The sequence below is a fragment of the Alligator sinensis genome, unplaced genomic scaffold, assembly GCF_000455745.1.
Source record: "Alligator sinensis unplaced genomic scaffold, ASM45574v1 scaffold982_1, whole genome shotgun sequence".
NCBI lineage: Eukaryota > Metazoa > Chordata > Crocodylia > Alligatoridae > Alligator > Alligator sinensis.
This window is the reverse complement of record NW_005842470.1, coordinates 17,647-29,877: the sequence shown is the minus strand read 5'-3', so window position 1 is coordinate 29,877 and position 12,231 is coordinate 17,647. Positions and strand designations below refer to the sequence as shown.

The following is a 12,231-nucleotide window of genomic DNA, read 5'->3' as shown; positions in this document are numbered from 1 at the left end:
CCCGCCCCCCCCACCCTCACCCCCTACTCCCACCACTGAATCCCTTGCCAGCTTCCTCATTTCCGGGGGCAGGGCCCCGCACAGGCTGATTTGCCCTGGGCCTTGCACCTTGCTCAGGTCGCCTCTGGCAACACATCCACAAAATGGTCACTGAAATTGTACAATAGTTTTATTTTAAAGATTACTCTTATTTTTCATGTATGCATGGTGGTCATGGAGCTGTCATGTATTAAACTATGAATAACGATATAAATATTTTATGTGACTAGCTTGGTGAGTTAAAGCTGGTCTATAATTATAGATGCTTTTTAAAATTTCCTGTGTGAATGGTTCTGATATTGTTTAAAAAGGGGAAGGGACAAAACAAATGAAAAAATTGCACAATGGTTCTAAGCAAACAGCTCCAAGAACGCATTTAGAGAACAAGGGATCACATTGTTAGCTTCAAGGATCCTTCCCTGTGTTACAAACTTTGCTTTACCAGCCTGTGAAGTTAGACATCCCAAGTACAGGGGAGTTGAAAAGCCTTTCTGTGGGAAAGAAGGGGAAAGGGGATTCACTTGTCAGGACTTGCCTAGTGAGATTGGCTGGCATAGATGCTCTGGGAAGTAGTCTAAAGACATTTGGTCTTCCCAGGTGCAGGGAACAAGAAGTCTTAAGGAAGCAATGCATACATACATTCTGATTTCCTCTTTTAAGATATGTCTTGAGAGATGCTTTTGCTTTAAATAAATAAACCTTTGCTTTAATGAAGCTGTTTGGTGAGAGTATTAACAACTATTGTTGCTCTAGGAAGGAAGAGAATTGCAGGCTCTGGACTCAAGTTGGACCTGGTGGGGTAATCACTGTTGATATACAGCAGGCTCTAAGAGGGGCCCTGATGTTGGAACGGGCAAATTGTGGGAGTCTATCCAGAGAGACGGGTGTTAACTTTAAGTACTGGGAGGGCTGGCAGGTGTGGCTAGGCTTGCTCAGGGCAGTATTAAATTAACTTATCTCCCTTACCAACAGTTATTAGTGTCATGTTGGAACCACTTAATTTCAACAGCTGGGTTACCCAGTGTCAACAAAGCTTGTTATGTGGGACCTGATCTACGATCACACAGCTTTACTTCCTGATCAGTGATCCCATGGATCTGCAGGGGGTGCTGGCAGGTCCATGGGGGATTAGAGAGGGTTTGGGAGGGTCGGGCTTAAGTAACCCAGTCATGTCCTGGGGGGAGGAGGGGATAGGAAAAGCACAGCCCTGGGGCTGGGGCTGGGGCTGAGATGAGCGGCTGGGCTTTCCAGGTAAACTAGGGGCTGAGATGAGCGGCTGGGCTTTCCAGGGAAAAAAAGTTAGATTGGACTGGCCTTTTTTTTTTTTGCCTGATCTAACATCCCCAAATGTCTGTATAGATCAGCAGTTAAATTGACTTAACCCTAGTTAGGTTGTTTTAAGTATAATGTCTGCATGTACCCACTGACTGGTTTGAGGAAAGCACACATTACTGGGAATATGAACAAATGAAAGCTCTTCCCTTGGTCTCAAGTAAACGGTGAAGAGCACTACAAACTGAGACAAAGATATGGAATGAAGGTCACAAAAAAAAAATAACTGCGTTAACTCTAAGTGATGATATAAGGTTAACTTTTTCTGGCATTTCCAGAGAACATTATCTGGAATCAAAAGAGTATTTTTATAGCTTTCTTGAGCTTTTGTTTTTTGACAATTAAAAAAAAATAAAAGCATGTATTATACATAAATGCAGCCAAGCAAAAAGACATAGATTCCAAGAAAGAAATGAATGTTTCACTGGAGAGTTAAACCTATTAGAGAGTTACCTATAGAGAGTGCTAGTATCTCTCAGCACTGCCATTAGCGGGCTGTTGCTGTTCTTAAATTAACTCTGCTGGAGAAACAGGATTAAAGTCAATGCACCGGTGCTTATTTAGTTAAATGGCACTTGATGAAAGTGGGGAGTTTTTGAACTGTGCTTTAGAGAAACACTGGATATTTGGGAGTCCCTTCCTCCTTCAAAGAAACTGGTGAGGGAGAAGATAATACACATCTTCTTTCTTCCAGATTAGGAATCCCCTATCCAAGCTTTTTTTATTTTCTTGTCTATTTTCTGCCACTAGTGTTCTTTCTCTGTTTTCTCTCCCACTTGCCATCACCTGTTTCTTTATCAGCAGTCAGTTCCTCACTCTAGCTCTTCCTCTAAGCACCATCCCAGGACTTCAGTGTTCTTACTCTATCAAAAATTGTGTGCCTATGCAAGTAGCAAAGTCTTGATGACTTCTAAGGATGCTTTTACTGTACTGTTACTTAGCAGCGACCACCAATATAGATTATTGCCTTAGCCTTCTTCCAAATGGGGAGATCATAATGTGTGCTCTTGCATTATAATCTTTTTAAAATCACTGAATTTTAAGTTGGACCGACTATCTATTCATTGCCTGATCATTGGAATTGAGTAGGGTTCCTTTCTTCAATAGCTTGACATTTTCCTTGGCATGAACAGAAGGGGAGCCAATGGGCAGCATACTTCTCTGGCGACATGTTTCTCTGTTTTCCCCTTTCTGTGTTAGGCAGAGGAGCTAGTGCTCGGTTTTTCTCATTACCAGTTTCAAGCACAGAGACTGTTATCAAATTTTAAGATTGCGTCTCTGCTCTGGAGTTTGAATCCAAGAGCTTTGTCAGAAGCAGGTAACTACTTAGGCCACCTGGCTTTTGAATGAAACACTAAGGTCTTAGCCCAGTCAGGCCTAGCTGATTAAGTAACCTAGAGTGACATCTTCAGTACCATGGTAAATGAATGGCTGACCTTAACACACCCCACAAAGGCTGACTTCCAGAATAGCTTTGGCAGGGTGAAGCACAACAAAGCTGGATGCATGGGTACAGGAGGGTGTAGTAAAAAAGACAACAAAGCTGGATGCATGGGTACAGGAGGGGGTAGTAGAAAATGAGAAAAGGGCAGCCTTACACTGAATCCTTATGGATGAGGGTGGTCGGGGCAGAAAATCTTGATATGAGTGGTGTTTGCTCTGAAACAAATAACATGGTGTTTCTGTTGAGGTAAAAGAAAACTGTTGCGAGGGGAAGAAGGCAAAGATTGATGTCAGCATAGCTTTAATAAAAGAGATTTCAGATTAGAAGTGTTCATGATCAAACATAGGATAAAAAACCAATGTGAATTTGTCTAAGCATGCTGTCTCCTGGGCATGCTGTCTGTCAAGTGCTTTTATATAAATCTTCTTTTTTTATGCTATAAAAGTATAGCTTTGTTGGAATATACTTCAACCATGGCCATTTCCTCAGGCTGTTAGAAAATGGCATTGCAAATCATACTTTATTTTTACTCTGCACTTTAACAATAACTTCCTAATCTGCATCACTAAGCAGAATTCATACTGTAAACCTATTATATAATTGAGCAGAATGTTTGGTTGAAATATTTAGTCAGTCAATCATTGAGATCTTTTTCAACTAATAATACATGTCACTTTGCTAGTCTTACTTTTCTCTTCTTTCCGACATCAAAGAATACAATGTGATTTATGCTGTTCAGTGAGATAGATGTAGATCTTACCTAGACATTACTAACACACTCAAGTATGAAATAAGTCACAGTAAAATTTACATGCCAGATGCATTGAAGGCATCATCATATGCAATGCAAGCTTATAAAACCATGAGATCAAAGTTCAGCTAGCCAAAATCATTGCCTTGCGCTTCCTTATTCATCAGTCCCTGGGCTCTGAATCGTATTTAGTGGGTACATCTACATGTTCATTAATGCAGTGTAGTTACTGCGCGTTAAGTTTAGTATTTGTATAACCAAATACTAAATCAATATGCAATAACTGGTGCTACTGCGCAGTAGTGCTGGTGCACAGCTTTTTAGTGACTCTAGCTGCGCAGTAGCCTAATACTACTGCGCAGTAGCGTATTAGCACAGGTTTTGCCCTGCACACTACTGCTCAGTAGATTTAGTCTACTGTGCAGTTAGCGTCTCATGTAGCCGCACCCACTGTCTGTGATCTTGTGCTGTCCCAAGATTTAACTCCTCACTCTTCAATCATATAGTGCTGAAGTTTCTGCATCAAATAGGATGAGTCCAAAGCAAACTTGGGCAAGATATCCTTGCAGAGCTTTGTTACTGCCCCAAGAAACTTAGGTTAGCTAGAATGTGAAAAGAAATGGTATCTTTTGGAGCCCCTCGGGAGCTGTTCTGTTCTGGAGCTGGGTCTGGTTTGAGTGTGGGACCTCTATAAACTAACAGTAGCTAGTTAATGACCGTTCTGTAGTGATCACTGAATTCAATAAACACAAGCATACATGAATGAGACAAACTAACAATAACCTTTATTTGTGTAGCTGTAGACAGGCCTCTGTAGTTGCTTGATTTCTCTGAGTTAGTTGCTCAGTTAAGCAGCTAGTTATCTCCCAGTGATTAACTTTATTGGTTTCTTTAGTTAGGGAGTATTTTTTAATTATAACTCCCAACACTTCAAGTTCCTTACTCTTTATCTCCCCATCTGCATAGTCAGGTTGCAGAGGAACAGTAAAATGGGCTTGGCTTTGCCTCCAGCTGACCATTTGTTGGACCCAGGGGCCCATTTGCACTTAACAGCCATTTATGGAGTATTAAGCAATGTCCTCAGTGCAGCTGATAAGAACTTTTCAGATGTATGGAGCCTAAGATATTCTTTATTTGAATACCATGTCACTGAAATGTGTTCCAGAAACATGAAAGAGAAATGTGTTGCTGAAACATGGTGTTTCTGAAGCAAAACTTTCTCAGAATTTCCCATTTATGGGAAACTTTGACTTCAGCTAAAACCAGACTTTGAAAATTAATGTTCAATAAAAAGTCCACTCTAGGTCTACAGCTCAAGTAATAGACTCCTGTTCAGACAAACTGTGAAGGTCCAAGGTTCCAGTTGCACATTTTAGAACCTGTTTTCAATGTTTTGTCTTTAATTAAAATTTAGGAGTTGCACAGCAGGGGCCTATGTTTAATTCCAAAGCAGAGATGTACTATTTATGTTTGTACCCTGGGGCAGCATTTCCCAAACCTGAGAGGTTTTTTCATCCCTGTGACTCTGTCATTGCTGGCAGTAAGAGGCAGCAGGGGATTTGGCAGCAAGAGTAGCAGTGGGTGCAGTAGGAGATGCAAAAGGGTCCCTACATCTCACTGCTGCTTCATTTTGGCCTTCCCTTCAAGTCAGCCACCAAGGCTGGTGTCCTACTTGCCCACCCCCAGTTACACTACTGTTCCAAAGTCAAGCATCCCAAAGGGAGACAATGCTATCGGTGCATTTGCCCGTCACCTTCACTGTGCCCCCTTCTAAGCACATCTAAGTGTGGTATGTTTTATATAATAATTTTAAATAATAATTTTCCACATGGTTCCTGCTCCAGTCTGTGTATAGTATGGGTACAGAGTGGAGCCAAATTACGTTTCCATAGTCCAGAATAATTCTGCTATCTCCTCACATTATTGTGCTTGAATATACATAAATTACATAAAGAATGTTTTCTTAATGTAGGTATATGTTTATGTAATATGTTCATTATGGGGCACTTAATGAAAATTCTGCTAGAATGGGTATTCATTCCAAAATCAGAAATACTGTTCTATGTTTAAGAGTAATATTATGTATTTATACCTGGGGGGGTTAATTCAACAAAGGACACTATCCAGTGCTCTGAGTACCTATTTCACAAAGTCGCAACATAAATTATTTATGGGTAGCCCTTTATCTATCTTAGCCTGTACCTGCCTCGAGAAATTGGGGACAAGAAACGGTGGGCTTTGGAGTGTATAGGTAAGTTTAACCTATCTTGGCTCTGGGCACTGAGCTACAGGAAGTTCTAAATGTGTGGACCCTTCGCAGGCAGCATTTGACATCAGCTCTCTCCTTTTATTTTGCAAACACAATATCTATATCAATCTCAAACTTCCTAGTGGAAAGCCTAAAGAAAGGTTGTTACTATAAGGTGTCCAGAAAACACTCTCAGATATAAGATCTTCATTGTCCTGTCTTGTTCAATGGCTTTATCATGCTCACTTGTCACTTTAGGCAAAACCTATTTTCTCTAGTTTCCAGAAGTAGCAAGCAGACTTATTACCCCTTTCACAGCAGAAAACATTAACTCTCAAAAGTTTTTCAGTGCAAAATTGTCTGTACATGAGAATAAGCTTGCAGTGTAATATCACTTGGGGCACTGGTCCACGGCATCAGCTTTTTCTGGCTAAAGATGTTCCTGGGGATTTTTCACTGTCGTAATGTACCATGACTAATGACGTATCGTGTATGCTATTTAACATATTATGGCTTAATATGCTATTACTAGTAAAAAAGTGCTAGGGGGCACCTCATAACAATTTTACCCTCTTGACCTCCCAGTACTAATCTCCACCAGGGTGCATTTTAAGGTAGTATTTGATTCTTTGGTTGGTTTATTTTCTTGGGTCATGTTGGGTTTCTTTTGTTATGGGGATTGTCAGCAGCTTTGCGGGGGGAGGGGGTTGAGTTCAATAAGCAGTGCTCCCCGACCCCCCTGTAAAGCCTGCCTCCCCCTCACAAGTCTGCCTTGGCAGTGGGGGTTGGTACTGCAGGCCACCCAAAGGGACTGCCCCACTTTTGCCTCCCATTTATTCTGCGTGCTTCTTGCACAGGGCTGTTTGGGCTTGGGGCGGGAAATCTTTTAGTGCAAAGGTGATTTTTGTCATGTGGAAACAGGAACAGCGCTATGTGGACAAGCGCCCTTGGTTAAACAAATCGGAACTCATAGAGAAGGTGATATCTTTTATTAGACCAACTAGATATTTGCAAAAAACCCCTTTATTTGCAAGCTTTTGGGCACACACACCCTTCTTCAGGCATAGGAGAACACAAACATTGTAAAATATCTCCTAGGTGGAAATGAAAATTCATATTTCACAGGAGAGTGTGAAGGTGTTGTAAGATCTCCTGGCAGGAAAAGTTCACTTTGTGCAAATTAGGCTCAGATAAAAGTTAAAACAGTCTTTTTACCTCAAAGTTGTCTGGTGGCAAGCAGAATGTAGAAATGTTTCCTTCTGGTTATGATGTTTCATATTTCACAGGAGAGTGGGGAGATGGAACGGTCTCCTGGGCAAGGAATTTCTCTTGCATTGAGGTGCCTTGGAGCTCTGTGAAAATTCAAGTTGAGCCTGAACAAAAGGCAGGAGACAAGGTGTCAGCTTTCAGCTTTCCAGGTGGTAGATTTTGCTTCTTTCTTGTAAAATTATTCACAAATGCATGCTTCACCCTCTGGCTGCAAACAGATGTCAACTTTGTGTGGCCATAAAAAAATGTTATGGCCGCACAAAAGGTGAGTGAACAGACATTGTAGCCCTTTGTTGTGCTACAAGTGCTTAAATGTTATGAGTGCAACAGAAGTCTGAAGAATTTGTGCTGCCTTTTTGTGGGTGACATCTGTTCAGTTTTGGCAGATGCCAGGTGTCCCACAAATTGGTCGGGCCAGGGTACCACATGTAAGTGGAGCGGGGAAACCTCTAGAGGAGTTCCTCCCCCTGTGTTGCAGACACCTGCTAAGGGATTCTTTCACCCCATGACACAGGGGCATGTCTGCAAGGTGGGGTTTCGCTGCTTGCACATGTGTGCCCTGAGTCAGGGTGGGGCACCAAGGGGCCTGCCCCCCCTGCCCCCAGCTGCTGGACTAGGCCAATGCAGCCAGGCGCCCCCCCCCCCCCCCCCCCCAAGAATTAGGCCCATGAAGCCCTGGGAGGGACAGGGGACCAACCTTGGGGGATCACAGCCCCAAGAACATTTGTTAGATGTCTGTGAAGTGGAGCCGCTGTATTGCACTACACATGCTCCAAAGAGGACGTCTGTTCCAGTCTTTGGTGTGGAAATGGACCTCATCTGACTTGTCATTCGTGCTGCCTTAAAAAATTTTAAGGTGACACAAATGCTGCACAAATAGACATCCTTAACCTTTGTTGCACCACATGACAGGAAAATCAGTGGTGCAACAAAAAGTAGTAATAGACTTTGCTGCTTTATTGACATCTATTCCCTTGTGACATTCCCTGCCCAGTCAGCCCCACAGACAGTCTTCCCCCCCCCGCCTCAGATTCACAGTGCAGCTCTGGGGCCCCAGGAAAGTAAATTCTTCAGTTCAGTGGGTCTAAAGAAAAGTGCTTCCCTGCTCAGCCAGCCCGGGGGTTCCCCACCCCCACCCACCCTGCCGGGCTGGCTGAACGGGAAAGCACTCTTCCCCACTGCCCCAGACCAACAGCATGGGTCTGGAGCAACAGGGAAAGCAGAGAGACCACATCCCCCCTTGTGCTGTACCATCAAGAGCGGGACTAGAGGCGATGTGTATTTTGCCCAGGGAAGCAGATTAGCGGTACCATGAGATATCACAGCACAGCTGAATTGCTTCATTTGGGGACTTCTGTTTCTTACCTGAGTTTAACTAGGTGATCTAGTCACTGACCTTTTCTAGTCCATTCTCATAAACCACTTGCATTTTAGTCACTGCTAGTTGCTGTTACCTTTTTTGAGATGTTGGCACTGTACGTTATTCTAGGAGACCTACATCTGGACAAGGGCTGACTATTTTAACATTGCTACTCTGTGTGTGTGTACTACTGTAATATCCACATCTGCTGCTTTTGATTCTTGGAATATTTTATTCCCCAAGGGGTAATTTAGCAAAATCAGTTATCCAGTGCTCCCCTATATATCCACTGCCTAGAACTTTATCCTCCCAAACATACGCTGAAGGTCTTGATGGAACAAATGGAGCCTTGCATTGTACCACACACTTGTCACGATTCCCAGAAATGTAAGCTGCAGTCAGCAGCAGCAAGAGGCCCTGGGCACAGTTTAACTTCCACAGTGAGGCACAAAAAGATGGCAGTCTTCAGCAATCCTCAGGATTTCACCCCAGATATCCAGAAGACAGTAGCAAAAGTTCCTTAGACTTCGGTGAGGCTTCATTTCAGGCCTGGGTTCTAGACCTTCTGAGTTGACCCAAGGTGTTATGAGGATCACATATAGTAATAGGGAAGACAGAGTAAATGCTGTGTCATATAGTTGGAGATGATGTAGTGATTCAAATACTGAAACTCGGGAGTGATATTTTTTTTTCCCTTTATATTACTGCAAGTCTTAAAATCAGTTCTCAACAGAGTACAAAGAGACCAGTTTGATTATTGTTATTTTGATAATGTCAATCAAGCTCAATGCTCATGCATGCAGTGTTGCCTTTCCACAGAAAATGTGTTGATACATCACTTCTGCTACAGGTTTCAGTAGGTGTCAATATGGAACACTGCAGGGAAGGATGAAAATTTCCCCAATTCAAGGACATTTTCAAAGCAGGAAAAAGCAAGAAATCAAATGAGTTGAATAAAAGCACTAAGGCTTTTAACAGTGAATGGATTAAAAGCATTCCTTGGCTGGATCTATATGTTCCTTGACTGTCTTGTCTTGTCTTGTGCACTGATTTTATTATTCCAAATACATGAAGGTGATCTACTTTAAATTTGGTTATGCTGAATCATTATTGGGCTTCTCCATAAAACAGAATTCTATATATATAAAGGGCTTAGTCCATCTGTCTGTCTGTCTGCCTGTCCATAGCGCTCTTGGGGGGCGTGGCTCCTGGGGGGCCATGGCTTTAGCCAGTGCTGCTTCAAGAATGATGGGCGGGGCGGGGCGAGGCTCCAGCAGAACAGGTCAGGTGGATGTGGAGTGGGGGAGGGGAGGGGGTTGGGTGGCATAGGGCCTGATGCAGAGTTGGGGGAGGTGTTGGGTGGCATGGGGCTAGACACAGTGGGGTGGGCATGGTGCGGGGCTGGATGCAGAGTGGGGGGGTGAGGGCAATACACTAGTGTAATATAGCACACACAAAATGTGTAGGTCTGGCTCTCAGTATTAAGTGCACATGCAAACACACGCTCTTCACAGTCTACCTGAAATCTAAGTTAAGACAGAATGAAGAAAGATGGTTAGTTCTGAGAATGGAAAGAGGCAACTGTTTATAGCATAAAATTGTGCAGTTACTCGTGCTAATAATATACAGCGTAATGAAACTATGCTCAACTGATTTTTTTAATTTTTGAGTCATCTGCTTCTTGGTTTACAACATGATCCTGCAAAGTTGCTAATGTCTTGGTTTTTTAATTGTTTCAGATTTATGTTTACTATCCAGTAAAGCTAGGGGATAATTAATTAATATTATCAGTCATTATGTGCTGTTGCATTTACCTTCAGTTCCTCAGCTCCCTAACATGATCATCATCTTGTGGTTAATGCCATTTCCTATTTGCTAGGCAATAACTCAAGTATTTTTCTATTTCTCTGTGCCTTTAGACATGAATTGTGCTGGGTAGAGTGCTACCACTAGTCTCTCAAGCACTTTCATAATGCAAACTTCCATTTTCTGTGAAGTGATCTATAAGGCTAGGGACAGGCATTCAAAATGCCTGAGCTTTGATTGAATCAATCAAAGATTGATTCAATCTTTGCAGGTTAATCTAACTTGGCTAGGCTAAATCAGTTTTGTAAACAAACAGATATCCCAGAAATGCAGGCAAATGCCTGAAGTGGCTCAGGCTAGAAGCGGGGGGTGGCGGGGCGCTAGAGCAACCCTCCCTTCCCTTCCACAGTGCTGAGCTGTGGGGGGTGTGGCCAGGCCCCAGCAGGATGTTGTGATTAGGGAGGGTTCCCCCCCTTCCTGAACAGCCTGGCAGGGAATGTTTATCACCTTTAACTCAGTGTTTCTCACCCCATTAAGAAAACAGAGGGACATTACTAGCTATCTGTTGATTCTGCCTTTGTCCCGTGTGCCACAGCTGGAGGAAGCTAGCATGTGGTCTGCTAGCTAATACTGAGAGGTATCTGTGAGGGACATGGGGAATGCCTACTTAGCAGAGAGTGGGGAGGGGAGAGGGGAGCCTGCAGAGACTGCCAAAGCTGCAGCCAGGGAGCAGAAGGGAGGAGGCCAGCTTTGCTGTGGAGCAGAGAGCACTGCCCAGCCCAGAGAGCTTGCCAGGATGCTGGGGGAGTCTGATTTAACTTAAACCAGGAAGCGGTCTGGGACAAACATTGCATAAACCGGTTTGAGCCAAATCAGTTGAGTCTAATACAGGTCTACATTCAGCCAGGTTCATCTGAAACCAGTTTCAGCCATTCTCAAACTGGTTTGTGTGCACTAAATATCTGTTCTGTTACAGGTTTAAACCGGTTTCTGATTACTTAAACCAGTTTATGTGTAATGTCTGTCCCTAGCCTAACTGCCAACCCTTATTTACCATCCCATAGTGCTCCTATGCAACTACAGCAATTTCTTACGTGGAAAAGTAAAGTAAAGAACCACTAAGTATATTTTTGTCTGTATTATTTGGCAGCTTAATAGTAAGGAAGAGTTTATTTCATTTATCTAGACAATTCTCCTTGGACCACATTTTTGTGAAACTTTGTTCTTCCCTATGCTGATTAATACTAGTCTATAATAAATACTCCAGGATTATGCATTTGTCTAAAATATGTACTTGGCATAAGTTATAAATATGAATTCACTCCATTATATTTTAATATAATAGAACTACTTTAGGTAGATAATTAGAGTGAAATGCATGGTTCAGCCTTGGCTGATTTTGAAAAAATGTTCTCAGTGAATGTCCCGTTATGCAGCGCAGTATCCTAAAACAAATGATGTTTTTCTGTTTTGTATGAATGCTGGATCTAGTGCCTGAATGCTTTTAAAGTGAAATGGTCTGGGTTTTTTTTAAATACCATTTAATTGAAATGAAATGAATGGAGTAGGGCTTTTCTTCCAGCAGTTGAATCTCTCTGATGGTGTTAATTATATTGGAATTTTTGGTTCTGGCAAATAAAAATGGGGGAGGAAAAATATGCAATGAAGAGAGAGATCAGTTTGCAAAACAACTGACCTCATCACTGATCTCGCTTGCCCTCCACTGCACACTTCTTGTTCCTAATTTACCTATGTTAGATATGGCTTTGTAGTGCCCCTTGTAGAAAAAAGTGTTTGAATGAATATGCAGGGGACACTTCATTGATGTTACTGGGAACAGGCAAAGCTTCTTAATTCTGTAGCTTTCCAGCTTCTCAGTCAGGATCTCCAAATGGCAGCCACTTCTAAGACTTCTGATTGCCTTGCCTGATAATCCCGTAATGTACTTCTTCAGAGCCTTTAAGAGACAGATTCCTGCTGCA

The 12,231-nt window shown here is 42.6% G+C and overlaps 1 long non-coding RNA gene across 1 annotated transcript in view; it reads left to right on the top strand.

Moving 5' to 3' along the window:
* Window positions 1–12,231, top strand: part of LOC102380508 — a 64,415-nt gene that overhangs the window by 48,579 nt on the left and 3,605 nt on the right. The window lies entirely within an intron of this gene.